This window comes from Ascaphus truei, chromosome 2, assembly GCF_040206685.1.
Source record: "Ascaphus truei isolate aAscTru1 chromosome 2, aAscTru1.hap1, whole genome shotgun sequence".
NCBI classification, from domain to species: Eukaryota; Metazoa; Chordata; class Amphibia; order Anura; family Ascaphidae; genus Ascaphus; species Ascaphus truei.
In genome coordinates, this window is record NC_134484.1 from 261652504 (window position 1) to 261667239 (window position 14736).

Genomic DNA, 14736 nt, shown 5'->3' on the forward strand with positions numbered 1-14736 from the left:
CAGGGTAGTTGCTAAAGTAATTAAGTGTTTAACCCCTCCCACTACCCACGAGAAGCTTCACTCACCCCCTCTAACCCAACAACCCTCTCCCCCCCCCACAAAGGAATTGGCAAATGCCCTAGTAGCCAAATATGGCTACTAGCACTTTTGCCCATTCAAAACAGTAAAATACATACAGTAAAATGTATAACAAATTAAAGTAATACATGTTTTACTTACACCTGCGATGATTACACCTCTTCTGCACAAACGTGTAAGGGCTGATGCCCAGCAATAAAACACCATTAACCCCTTAACTACCTCAGCGGTTACTAACGCTAAGGTAACGAAGGGGTTACTGGTGTTTTAATGGGGTAGGTAAAGGGTGTACTGCGGTTGTAACTGCTAAGGTAATGATGGGGTTAACCCCTCCTGCAAGCCTCACGGTAGGCCTAACCACCCACTCTGGGGCAACTACCCCCTTCCCCACCCCTTCGTCACCCCCTCTTCCCCCATCACCACACACACAAATGGGTAAAAGCACAAATGTTTTGTTATTTCAGAAGATTCACCACGCTTGATAAAGTCAGCAGAAGTGGATCCTGGCCTCTTTTTCTTCTTAACTACTTTGTTATTTGACCTGCTATTTAGCATCACTGAATTTGGCAGGTGGTCATGCTTTGTTGCATTACAGAAACAGTCTGTAAAGATGGGAAACTCCAAAAAAGTCAGTGAAAAAAAAAAAAAAAACTTTCCTATAGTGAGATTTACTTTTTTTAATTAAATCTTCCACATGTAGAATTTTTGTCAACTTAAATAAAACATAACACTCTTATTGAGATGTGATCAATAGACATTTTTCAACAGAATATCCTACTGATGTGCAAAATTGCTAAAATTTGATCCACCAGAGTTTCATTCAAACTTTCCAAAAAGTAAAAACAATTCTAACCCTGTAGCACAAAAAGTTAAATTGAAAATTTGAAAATAAATGTTACATTTTCTGAAGAAATTGTCAAACTTTTCCAGAGAAGCATCTACTATATGTATGGGTTTTGAAGGAGAGAGAAATTAAGGGATGAATGGAGGAAGATATAGAGAGTTGTATAGATGTTTCAGTAGGTATATACTGTTTGTCAATGGGTAATCTATTAAATAATCTCTATCTTTCCCTCTTGTTCCCTTTCCAGTAAAACCCATACTTCATGTTATGAAGATATTTAATTGTCAAATTGATTGCACACTTAAAAAGGTAGATTTTCTTACAAAGCAAAAAAAAATGCAGATTTTTCATGGTTTGTAAATTTGGGAAAAAAGTTTTCAAATCGATAATATCTAGAATTGTTAAAAAAAATCTTCCTTTTGCTCCTGTACATTAAACACTGGAGCCAGACTTCATTATGATCCATATATAAATGCATAGAGTATGGTAATTAACCAGTGGTTCATTTCAGCAAAACAACCCCCTATTTGTTAATGGTTCAATCATATTCAACAAATATGAAGCTCTGGAACCGTTCAGACAAGGACAGCATGATTGTGGGGTAATAATTGTAGGGCAGTTGTGGCTGAGTACTGGCATGCATGGGGTAAATGCAGGAAAATGGTGCGCTAGAGGTGTAGGGCAATAAGGAGAAATAAGATCTACAAGTCCTATTCAATTATTTACAAGACCCACAAACCACAATTATGGGGCCTATGCACTAAGCGCTGATAGAAAAATCGCCAGGGTTTTTAAATTGCCTTTTTTGACAGTGTTGCTATAACCAGTGTTCGACAAACCTATACATTTGCTCGCCCCGGGCGAGTGGATTTAACATCGTGGCGAGCTCCTATTGGCCCAAGCAGCACATGTTTGGTACTAGGTGGCGAGTAGATTTTTTTGTTCGGCGAGTAGATTTTTTGGTGATTTGTCGACCACTGGCTATAACAGTATGCAGAAAGCTCGGAATACCAGTGATAGCAACATTTGCAAAAATGGCCATTAGACGGGGCGTGATGATCGACCCTCTGAAAAGGGCTCACCCGGCGAGTTCTTTCTGCTGCAGAGAGAGAGCTGCCTCACCATGAGCAAATCTCGCCCAAAAAGAATGTTTTTTAATTTACATTTTATTACTAGTGTATTGTAGCAGGGGGTCTACAGAGTAGAACCGAGTTGATTTCTGGTCCGGGGACCCCCTGCTTCACGAGATACAGGCCCTGTTATGGGGTGCCGGTATCTCATATGCATTTAAATCCCACAATCACGTGACGCAGGACATTTAAATGCATAGGAGATACCAGCACCCCATAACGACGCCTGTATCTCGGGAAGCATGGGGTCCCCGGACCTCAAATCAACAAAGTTCTGCTCCAGGAAACCCATGCTACAATACGCTAGTAATAAAACCCTAATTAAAAATGTAACACATTCGTTACCGTAGCGGCTATCTGCTATGGTGATGAAGCTCCTTTAATGTAATTTTTGATAATAGTGTGTGGGAGCAGGGGTTCTCCTGAGTTGAGCACTCTGATTTCAGCCTCAGCGACCCGCTGCTTCCCACATTACAGGCCCTGGTATGGGGCACCAGGTGCCAGTATCGCCGCCATTTTTAAATTGTCTGCGACACGTGACCAGGGATTTAAATAATGAAAGCGATACCAGCACCCTATATCTGGGCCTGTAACTCGGGAAGCAGGAGGTCCCCGAGGCTGAAATCAATGCAGCGGGTGGTCCCGCAGGTGTCTGGGGGTATTCCAGTGTCCCTGCGAGTGTCCGTGGGCATCCAGGTGGTCCCCGTGGGTGTCTGGGAGGCCTAACAGGGTCCCCTGGTGGTCCTCGCAGGTGTATTGGAGTACTCGGGGGTCCCTGAGAGTGCCCGTGGGCCTCCAGGTGGTGTCTGTGGGTGTCTGTGGGTCCTAGGGTGGTCCTCATGTGTGTCCTCGAGCCTCGAGGAGCTCCCCGTGGGCATCCGGGGGCCCCAACGGGTTCCCTGGAGGGTCCCTGCGGGTGTCTGGGGGTCCCCAGGTGGTCAAGGTGAGTGTTTGTGGGCCTCCAGGTGGTCCCTGCAGGTGAAACAGATAATATTGCGCTCATAAGTGACCTGTGATAAATATATATATGTGATAATAATAAAGGTATTCAATACAACCTGATATAGTGTGGTTTTATGCTGCTGGTCTGATGGGATTGGCTCAAACACCAGGCTAAATGGATACAAAGAAAAGACAGCGCAAAAAAACCATAGTGTAGTAAATTCAATTAATATTTATAAAGTGAAGGTGAGTATTGCACGTACATCAAAATAAAGGGTTAATAGCATGACATGTTTAGGGACATGTTACCACTCAGCAGGAACAGCCAGACACCAATGCAGAGATCTTTACACGTTCACCCTCTTTGCTGCCAGCATCCAGGGAGACTCTGTGTTGCTCTGTGGTGGCGAGTCGTGTTGAAGGAGCTCCAGGCAGTGGATCGGCAGAGATGATCTCAGCTCACTTCCGTATTACTCCACGCTGGCGTGTGACGTCATCCGGCGGCGTCTCTCAGCCTCTCGCGTCTCACACGTGTGGATCAGGAGAGATGGTCTCAACTTGCTTCCTTGTTACTCCACGCTGGCGTGTGACGTCATCCGGCGGCGTCTTACAGCCTGTCGCGTCTCGAACGTGTTAATTCTTTAGCGATATTCTTTCTAATGGTGGCAAATTGTCCCAAACAAGTCCCGCAGAGAACTAATGTTCAAAATAGTAGCCACAATGGGAATAGTAGGAACGCGCCCTCTCCTACGCGTTTCGTACTTTCGTACTTCGTCAGGGAATATAGGAGGAGGTTCCAGGGCGGTTCATATACTCGTGGCTGAGCTCTGATTGGCCCCAACTGGATGAGCTCAACTCCCCCCACCTGGAGAGAGTGACACTCCTCCCGTGGAGAACCTAATCAGCACAATACAAACGAACTGACAATCTAACATAAGTACAACATGGGTTAAAAAACACTTTTAAAATTATAATTTTAATGGCATACCATAATGCATATAAGAGACTCTAAAAAACAAAGAGACAAGAATTAATCATAATAAAATTACATATTAAAAGATGTAAAGTGCTTTAACTGATTCCCACAATTTTATAAATAAAATGTCCTAAATGTAGATAATGTATTGATCGAGTATACATATTGGATAATGGTCGAGGAACAGATCTTGATATGTGGACATCAATAAAATTAGTCCAGAGAGAAGAGATTATAAAACAGAAAAAATGAAAAAATGAATGAGATCACTGGTACTATAAAATATTTGATTTAAAAAAGGGACCATACATCGATCTCCTCATTTAGACCTTTGGGAGACAGGGTCTGGAGTTTATAAATCCAGAGACTTTCTTGTTTAGATAGTTTTTTATCCCTGTCTCCACCCCGTCTTCCTGTGGGTACAGTCTGGATCCCTATGTATGTCAGAAAAGAAGGATCACAATTATGTTTGATTTTAAAATGTCTGGACACGCTATGTTGTTCTAATCCTATTCTGATGTTTCTAGCGTGTTCTAAAATTCTGACTCTTAGAAATCTTTTCGTTCTCCCAACATACTGGTACCCACAGGGACATTGTAATAAGTACACCACATAGGTGGATTTGCAGGATATGCAATCTTTCACAGTAAACTGTTCTTTTGTTATATTAGATGTAAAAGTCTTGCGATTAGTGTTTAACATCTTGCAGGCTTTGCACTTCCCACAGCAATAATTGCCGTTTGGTTTACATGGCATCCATGATGGCTCCAGAGATATATTTTTTGAGGGGCCAATGTCACTCGGTGCTAGGAAGTGTTGCAGGGTTTTGGCCCGACGATAAATGAAACTTGGATTTTGATGGAGGGAAGGGCCCAAAATCGGATCATTACAGAGAATATTCCAATTCTTTTGAACTATTTTTTGCACACTAGTGCTGACTGAACTAAACTCTGTAATGAAGGGAATTTTAATTTTATCATCTTTCACTTCATTCACTATTCTTTTTTTCTGAATCAGCAGGGAATCTCTTTCCATTTTCTCTACTTTTTCAAGTGAACTGCGCAAGAGGGCCTTTTCATAACCACGTTCTACAAATCTCTCAAAGAGAGATGCTGATTGAGCTTCAAAGTCAGCTTGAAGGCTGCAATTACGTTTAATGCGCATGAACTGACTCTGGGGTATGTTGTTGATCCAAGATCTTTTATGATTGCTAGACGATAGGAGGAAGCTGTTAGTGTCCACTTTTTTAAAAAAGGTTTTGGTATTAACCTTTTCACCCACTCTTGATACTAGACTCAAGTCTAAAAAGTCTATTTGACTAACACTGGATTCTGAAGTAAATTTTAAATTAAAATCGTTTGTGTTCAGATAGGTCTTAAAGAGTTCCAGAGTGTCCTCATCACCCTCCCAGATACACAGGACATCATCGATATATCTCTGCCATACAACAACACTTTTAGCAAAAGGGTTGTTGTGCCATATAAAGTTATCTTCCCATACCCCCATGTATATGTTCGCATAACTGGGGGCAAAACGCGTCCCCATGGCTGTGCCACACAACTGTATATAAAACTGATTTAGAAATAGAAAGTAGTTATGTGACAATATGTAAGTAATGGCATCGATGATAAATTCACAATTTAGGGGGTGAAGATCTACATCCTTTGTCAGGGTCTCCTTAATTGCCCCAATCCCTTTATCATGGGGAATACATGTATAAAGGGACTGAACGTCAAATGTTGCCCATCTGTAACCTTCCTGCCATTGAATTGTCTTTACTAAATTTAAGACGGCAGTGGTATCTTTAATATACGATGGCAGTACTTTCACATATTTTTGTAGGAAAAAATCCACATACTGTGACAAATTTGACGTTAGTGATCCAATTCCGGAGATTATAGGTCTACCCGGTGGATCGATAGATGTCTTATGTATCTTGGGAAGGTGATAGTACACCGGAATAGTGGGGAATAAAACATTCAGAAATTGATGTTCTGATTTGGATATAACTGTGGACAAAACAGCCTCATCAAGAAGACCCTGTAATTCTGAAACAAAGTTTTTTGTAGGATCATGATTAAGCTTGTCATAATTGGCTGGGTCATTCAAAATACGCATGGCCTCCTTCTCATAGCTCTCACGGTTTTGGATGACAACTCCTCCACCTTTATCAGCCTGTCTGATGATTAAATCTTTCCTGTCTTGGAGTTCTTTCAACGCTAAATGTTCTTGATAGCTAAGATTATGATGTATATCGGACGATTTAAAATTTTTAACCAGTGATGTAAATTCATTGTTAACTATATTAAAAAACGAATCAATAAAACTCCCTTTACTTTGGGCCGGATAAAACCTGGATTGTGGTTTAAAATCACTATGTTGACATACAGATAGGTTCGAATTAGAATCAATAGGATCTATATTAACGGTCTCAGTAATTGGATCAATACCTGACTCTTTTTTGAGAAAATGTCTCTTAAGAGTCAGGTTTCTCGTAAACCTATGTAGGTCCGAGAATAACTGAAAACCATTAGGACCACTTGATTGTGAACATTTAAGTCCTTTACTCAGAACCAATTTTTGACACAGAGTAAGGTCAACATTTGATAAATTAAAAATACCCTTAAAAGATTCGTTACTATTTAATTTGATTCCCTTCTTTGTTTTGGTCTTACACCCTCCTCTTGTTCCTCTCCTGGTGAGTGGTGTCGTTTTTGTGACTTGGGAGTCTCTAAATTGTTCTTCTCTTTCTCTCTGACTGTATTCCCCTTTTCTTTCGGACCCAAATATCTTTGTTTGAGTTCCTCCAGAAAAAGGGATTTCTTAGGGGATCGTTGCTCACAATCTTTCCTAGGGGATATATGTGCCCTCTGATGTTCATACTGTTTTTCTTTTTGTTGTGTATCCTTTCTTTGAGGTTCTTTATACACATACTCAGATCTGTTATTGGAGCTATTTCTCCTTTTATTATAGCTATTATGTCGACTAATTTTATTGATGTCCACATATCAAGATCTGTTCCTCGACCATTATCCAATATGTATACTCGATCAATACATTATCTACATTTAGGACATTTTATTTATAAAATTGTGGGAATCAGTTAAAGCACTTTACATCTTTTAATATGTAATTTTATTATGATTAATTCTTGTCTCTTTGTTTTTTAGAGTCTCTTATATGCATTATGGTATGCCATTAAAATTATAATTTTAAAAGTGTTTTTTAACCCATGTTGTACTTATGTTAGATTGTCAGTTCGTTTGTATTGTGCTGATTAGGTTCTCCACGGGAGGAGTGTCACTCTCTCCAGGTGGGGGGAGTTGAGCTCATCCAGTTGGGGCCAATCAGAGCTCAGCCACGAGTATATGAACCGCCCTGGAACCTCCTCCTATATTCCCTGACGAAGTACGAAAGTACGAAACGCGTAGGAGAGGGCGCGTTCCTACTATTCCCATTGTGGCTACTATTTTGAACATTAGTTCTCTGCGGGACTTGTTTGGGACAATTTGCCACCATTAGAAAGAATATCGCTAAAGAATTAACACGTTCGAGACGCGACAGGCTGTAAGACGCCGCCGGATGACGTCACACGCCAGCGTGGAGTAACAAGGAAGCAAGTTGAGACCATCTCTCCTGATCCACACGTGTGAGACGCGAGAGGCTGAGAGACGCCGCCGGATGACGTCACACGCCAGCGTGGAGTAATACGGAAGTGAGCTGAGATCATCTCTGCCGATCCACTGCCTGGAGCTCCTTCAACACGACTCGCCACCACAGAGCAACACAGAGTCTCCCTGGATGCTGGCAGCAAAGAGGGTGAACGTGTAAAGATCTCTGCATTGGTGTCTGGCTGTTCCTGCTGAGTGGTAACATGTCCCTAAACATGTCATGCTATTAACCCTTTATTTTGATGTACGTGCAATACTCACCTTCACTTTATAAATATTAATTGAATTTACTACACTATGGTTTTTTTGCGCTGTCTTTTCTTTGGGTCCCTGCAGGTGTCTGGGGGCCCTTGGGGAGTCCCCACAGGTGTCTGTGGCCCTTGGTGGTCCCTGAGGGTGTTACCCACGGGTGTCCGGGGGTCCTCTGGTGGTGTCCGGGGTCCTCGGTGGTCCCCATGGGTGTCCAGAGGTCCATGGGTGGTCCCCATGGGTGTCTAGGGGCCCTCACTTGGTACCCTCTGGTTCCTGTTGGCCTGTGGTACCAATCCTGGACCAAAAATACAATTTGGAATACATTGGAATAAATACACCCCCCCCCCCAACACATATCCACCTCCCCCCCTCCCCAACTATTATCCAGATATGGATAATAGCTCATTTGCCCATTATTAAATAAAACATTAGCCAGGCAGCCTAAATAAAGTAAATCAACCTTTCTACTTACCCCTGCCATCATGAAGGGCATCCTCGACAGCATACTGCAGGTCAATGTTCTCCGATGCCATCAAGAATACATACAAAATACAAACTAATGGCTCCTAACCCCCTTAATCAACTTAGCGGTTAATAACCGCACCTATAGGAGTGCTAACTGCCTTATCTGACTAATATATATATATATATATATATATATATATATATATATATATAAACCCTGTCTTCCCATTTTTTTGTTTATATATATATATATATATATATATATATATATATATATATATATATATATATATATAGAGGTATCAGTACCGTGTTAGCCGAGCTTCAATAATAAAAAAATAAATAGATGATACCGTTCTGTGGCTAACGAAATGCTTTTATTTGTGCGAGCTTTCGAGATACACTGATCTCTTCTTCCGGCGATGTTACAATGAATGAAGCAAGCAAAAGCTATACTATAAACAGTGTCTATTGGAATGTTATCTGTGCTGGTCCTTCCCCCGGTGTGGATGTGTTTTATGGCTGGAGGTGTCAAAAGGTTTCTGAAAGCAAGTGATGAAAGAGTGTGTATGTGTATCAGTGTGAATTAACATGAATGGAGAGCCACAGTATATACAGTGCTTTACAAAAGGTGTGTGTGGAGTGGGAGCGGATATAAATGGTGTGGGTGGGTGTGGAAATGTGAGAGTTAGTAGCATAACTAAAAGTGTGTGTGGATACTATGTGGTCCCTATTGGTGTATATGGATGGGAAAACAAGGAGTATAAGTATGTGTGAGAGACAGCTGTGTGTGCATACATATAGCACAGTATGTGCAGACATGGCCTATAGCGCTCATGGGAAGAGAGTTCACTTGTGTCAGTAATGACTCATAAAATTTCGATCTCTGTTTAGGCCACTGCTAAGTGTCCCGAACAGTTGCATAAATTTGTATTCATGCAACCGTCTCTCTTTCGGTGTTTTAAGATTACCTTTGAGTATGGCAACCCTCAGATCGTTCATCTTATGGCCAGAGTCAGAGAAATGTTCGCCAACAGGACTGTCTCTTGTTCCGCATGTGATGCTGCGGTGGTGCAGGTTCATTCTCTTGTTTAGCCCCTGCCCTGTCTCACCTATGTAGTAGCAGCCCCCTGGGCATTTCATGCACATGATGAGGGACACGACATTGCTGGAGGAACAGGTGAACCTTCCTCTGATTTTGTATTCCCGATTCCTGTGTGGTATTTGTATTGTGTCCGCTGTGTAGAGCATTGCGCAGGTTTTGCATCTTGGGTCCTGGCATGGTTTTGTCCCGCATTCAGTTGTACTGCTGAATACTTTACTCCTCACCATAATATTCTTGAGATTATGGGGTTGTCTGTATGATAATAAGGGTGCTTCAGGGAAGAAATGTTGCAGTCTTGTATCTTCCTGGAGGATGGGTTGTAGTTTCCTGGCGATCTTGCGTAGTGCTCCTAGGTGTGGGTTATATGTGACCACCAAAGGTACCCTGTCGCTTGTCTCCTTCTGTTTGTATTCAAGGAGATCAATTCTTGGTATTCTGGTGGCTTTGTGAATTTGCTGGTCTACAATTCTGTGGCTGTACCCATGGTTTATAAAGTCTGATCTCAAGGCTTTAATCCGCTGGTCTCTGTCTGCTGTGTCGGAGCATATCCGGTTGTATCGTATGGCTTGACTGTAGATGGTTGCATGTTTGGTGTGTGTCGGGTGGAAGCTGTTGTCCCTCAAATAGCTGGCTCTATCTGTAGGTTTGCGGTATACAGAAGTCTGTAGTTGGTTGTTCTTTATAGTAATGGTGGTGTCTAGGAAATGTACTTCATCCGGAGAATGGGTGAGTTTGAGGTTGATGGTCGGGTGGAACGTATTGAAGTTGTCATAGAACTTTAGGAGGTCCTGTTCGCCAGAGGTCCAAATCAGGAGGATGTCATCGATGTAGCGAAGGTATGTAAGGGGTTTCAAGTGACAGGTGGAAAGAAAGTCACTTTCCAGTTTTGCGCAGAACAGATTGGCATACTGTGGCGCCATCCGAGTATCCATAGCGGTCCCGGTTGTCTGGAGGTATGTGTCATTTCCAAATGTGAAGTAGTTATGGGTCAGAATAAATTTGATGCATTTAGTCACTGTCTCTGTGAGTGGCTCCTGCGGTCCCAGAAAGTATCTGCAGGCTGAAATCCCATCCTCGTGGGGGATGTTTGTATAAAGTGACTCTACATCCATAGTTGCTAGTAGTGTTCCTGCCATTGGCATTCAGTTTGTTTAGCAGGTCGGTGGTATCCTGGATACAGCTGGGTGTGTTCCTGACAAGTGGTTTTAGAATGCCCTCCACCTATATATATATATATATATATATATATATATATATATATATATATATACATACAGTTCATACACAGTATGCCAATATTAGAATTAGATGTTACTTGAATGTGTTATAAGATACTTTACGGATTACCTTCACTTTGTGAATACGGACCTTAATCCCTTAAACATGTAATTGAGCTTGCAGCATTTTGAGGGGCAACCAATATTAACCAGTGCACAGTATATTCATTGAATCGATGCCTAGGGCTTCTGTTAAAATATTGGAGATTAGTGATATACAATACCAGCTTCATTTTAAGATGAAAAAAAATTGCTATAATCTTTCAAAATCAAAGAAAGTTTGTCAAAAAGGGGACCTTCTAATCTTATAAGAGTACTGATTATTTCCTGTAGAAGAATCTATCACAGTAAATGTTTCCCTTGTTAAGTTTCTGTCTATTTTTGTAATAATACCTATGACATGGAGTGTAGTAGTGAGCAACTTTTTCACTGCTGCTTTGTCCTTATGCTAATGTAGTTAAATAGCAAACACCCTTCTGCAGCAATTTCCACTTGTGATCATTACCATCCTGTAATATTGAGCCTTTGAAGTCTAATACATATCAACTATCAAGTTCTTTATTTCAACAGAAACTAATTTGAAGTGCTTTAACTATTTCTTCGTTGAAAATAAATATTTGTATTCAGTATGCATTGTTTCACATTTATTGCCTGCATGGGAAATACCCTTTCATGAGATTGTCACATTACTTGTATTAATTACTGTGTATCAGCTGTGTCTACATTTTAATATTTAATTCAATAAAATGTGGGCCCTGAAGCCCTCATTAAGTAAAAAAAAGAAATGCCACAAATATTCAGAAATTAGACACTAAAATCTATGATGTTTATTCTCCCAGCTGAAAATTTGGCACAGATTCAGTACACAGTTAAGCATCATATTTATCAAAGAACAGAAATCCTACTAAAAGCAATTTAAGCTTTTCCTTTGATAAATCTGGTGACAGTCGTTTGCACTGTTTTGTCCCCAGCTTTTCAGCCTTTTCAGCTTTTCAGACCTTGGTAAATAACCCTCTAAATGTTTATAAAGGGGAGGAAATTAATATGTAAGAAGCAAAAAGGTAAAAAAAAAAAAAAAAAAAAAAGCAACAGTCCAGCCCTATTTTACTTGTGTTTTTTTTACAGCATTTTAAACAGGGGGGTCCTTTGTAGCTGCACCTTGCAACTTTTAGCTCTGGAGACCAACCAGTGCCCAAGATACTTAGCAATGTACAGTAGCTGCTGTTGTTCTTCACTAGACATTTAAAGATAGCCACCATAACCATCCAATAGGAAGCCTCAATATCACTGTCCTTATAATGCGGCAAATTCCTATTGGTCCATATAACCAGCAAATTTTGGAGGCCATTTTGATTTCTCTAAAGCAGCGGTGCGCAAATTGGGGGGGTGCAAGATTGTTTGGGGGGGGCGCAGGCAGCGGGGGCGATTTTGCCAGAAGCAGAGAGAAAAGAAGTCGTTGCTGCAATTTCTCCGTCAGCCATTAGATGGCGCTGTGCTGAACAGCTCATGCAGCACAGGCTTTGCCTTGCTGAACGGAGTGTGATAAGGTAAGTGTGTGTGAGTGTGTGTGTCATGGAGAGGGGGGTCAAAGAGAGACATGGAGAGGTGGGAGGGGGGTCAAAGAGAGACATGAAGAGGTGGGAGGGGCTCAAAGAGAGACATGGGGAGGGGGTGGGGGTCAAAGAGAGACATTGGGAGGGGGGTGAAATAGAGACATGGAGAGGTGGAAGGTGGGTGAAAGAGAGACATGGAGAAGTGGGTGAAAGTTAGACATGGAGAGGTGAGAGGAGGGTAAAAGTGCGACATGGGTGTAAGAGACATTTTTTTGGGGAGGGGGAGAGAAAGACACTGTGGGGAAGGGGAGACACCCTGGGGGAAGGTGAAAGAAACACTGGAAGGAAGGGAGAGATACAGGCTGGAGGGAGGGAGAGAGAGGGACACACACTGGGGGGAGGGAGAGAGAGACACTGGTAGGAGGAATAGACACACAATGGCTGGAGGGAGAGACACTGGGGGAGGGAGAGAGAGAGAGACACCACACACTGGGTGGAGGGAGAGAGAGTGGAGGGAGGGAGAGTGGAGAGAGGGAGAGATATTGAGGGAGGGATAGACACTGGGAGAGGCAGAGACTGGGGGAGAGGAGAGTGAGACTGTGGAAGAGGGGAGAGAGGTCCTGATGTGGCGGGTGAGAGAGAGATTATTAACACAGCATAAATGGGGATGCTATTAGACAAATATAATATTTATTTTTAAGTGATGTAATTTGTGTTCTAAATAAATTTTATGATGTGTTTCGGTTTTTACTTTTGAAAGTCTGGTCACCCTAGCTGGCGGCCAACATCATGGTGCATGCGGGGGCTGCGGAGGTATGGCGGCTGAAAAGAAATAGCTCCAAAGAGGCCAGGGGAGGAGCACACCCTAGCGCAGTGACATCAAACGTGCTGCAGTTCTGGCCGGCACCATTGAGTGATTGATGTTCCATCTGCAGATGCACGCTTTGCTATGTCTGCTGCTGCTGGGGGAGAGGAGAGAGGAGTGGGGAGGGGGGGGAAATTCCAGTGGGGGAGGATGTGGTTCCCCTTTCAGACCAATGAGCTGCACACCCACTGGTAGCAGGGCCTTCCAGCACCTAGAGGAGCCGGAGCAGGCCCCCGCCTCATGATCACCTATCACCAGGGAGCTCCAGCAGGACCAGGAAGAGATCAACGAAGTGCCCACCCCACCCAAACAGAGGGATGAAGGTCTGGCAGAGATGTCAGAATTGAGGGGCTTGGGAGGAGGATGAGTTTTTTGGGGCTGAGGGTTAATTTTTGGGTCAAGGGGGTCACTTGGGAGTATTGATAAGTAGGGGAGATCCATCAGTACCCCCCTTGAGTTTGATTATGGGTATCCCTGATCCCTGGGCAGCATTTAAAACGGGAATAAAAAAATAATACAGAATACTGGTAGGTATGAGTGTATGACACTGGGGAAAGCAAATGGGAGAAGGAAAAAAGGGAGGGGAAGGGAAGGGGGGAGAGGGAAGGGAGGTAGCAAAGAGGTGGATGAATGCCCCCTCAAATGGGTTGCCTTTGTGCACCAGAAAAAAACATATTACCAGATGCCAGCAAACAATAAAATAAACAGTGATCCAATACTAGTAGGCTGCCTGCGCGCATGCCTGCAGCACATGCGATTTGTGAACTTGGCTGCAGGAGATTGTAGACGCGTGGCGGACGCGTCACAAGGCTGGTTCGTCCTCATTGGCTTAACCAGCTCACGTGCGCTGACATCATGTGATTTTGATTACATCAGGCATGGGGAGCCCGAGAAATTTCATGAATGAAAAGGAGAGCTCGGCATAAAAAGTTTGCTCACTCCTGCAGTCTAAAGGGAGCTGAAATATCGTCAACTAAACCGGTGTCCCTGGAGGGTCCCCAGAGCAATAATTCAACTATGCAGGATCCCTGGGTCTGAATTAGATAAATCAATCCAAATGTGGCAGGAGCAAATGGGGGTGGCATACAAAAAAGACAAATAACAAAAAAAAAAGTTTATTGGTTTACATTATCTTTGAATTCTTTTAATTATAACTGTAACATAACTGTATATTGTCTTCTTTGTCTTTTTTTGTTGTTTGTCTTTTGTTGTGCCACCTCCAGTTAAAGCTACCTCTGAACCGAATAAATAAGTTATTGGAATTCTCCTTGTGGGTCATTTCACTGCACAAATACGTTTTTGCCATACAGTATTTTTGCATTTGTATCCCTGTTTTTATTAACATTATCACTCTTACATTATTAGAATATTTATTACAAATATTTGCTACTCTATTATATGCTTATCACCATTACCAGTGTTTTTTAGAGCGCTTAATTTTATTTTGTGTGTATTCATTCAAATGTCACCTACATTACATCCTACATAATGTCAGGTAGTTATCTCTGATGTAGCGTTATTCTAAGCGCATTAACATAGCACGTGATTCCTAATGTAGATTTTAATGCAAGATTCATT

General features: G+C 42.2%; 1 protein-coding gene across 8 annotated transcripts in view; it reads right to left on the minus strand.

Moving 5' to 3' along the window:
- SEMA5A (semaphorin 5A) overlaps positions 1 to 14736 on the minus strand; it is a 795598-nt gene that overhangs the window by 96115 nt on the left and 684747 nt on the right. The gene's annotated exons all lie outside the window — the stretch shown is intronic.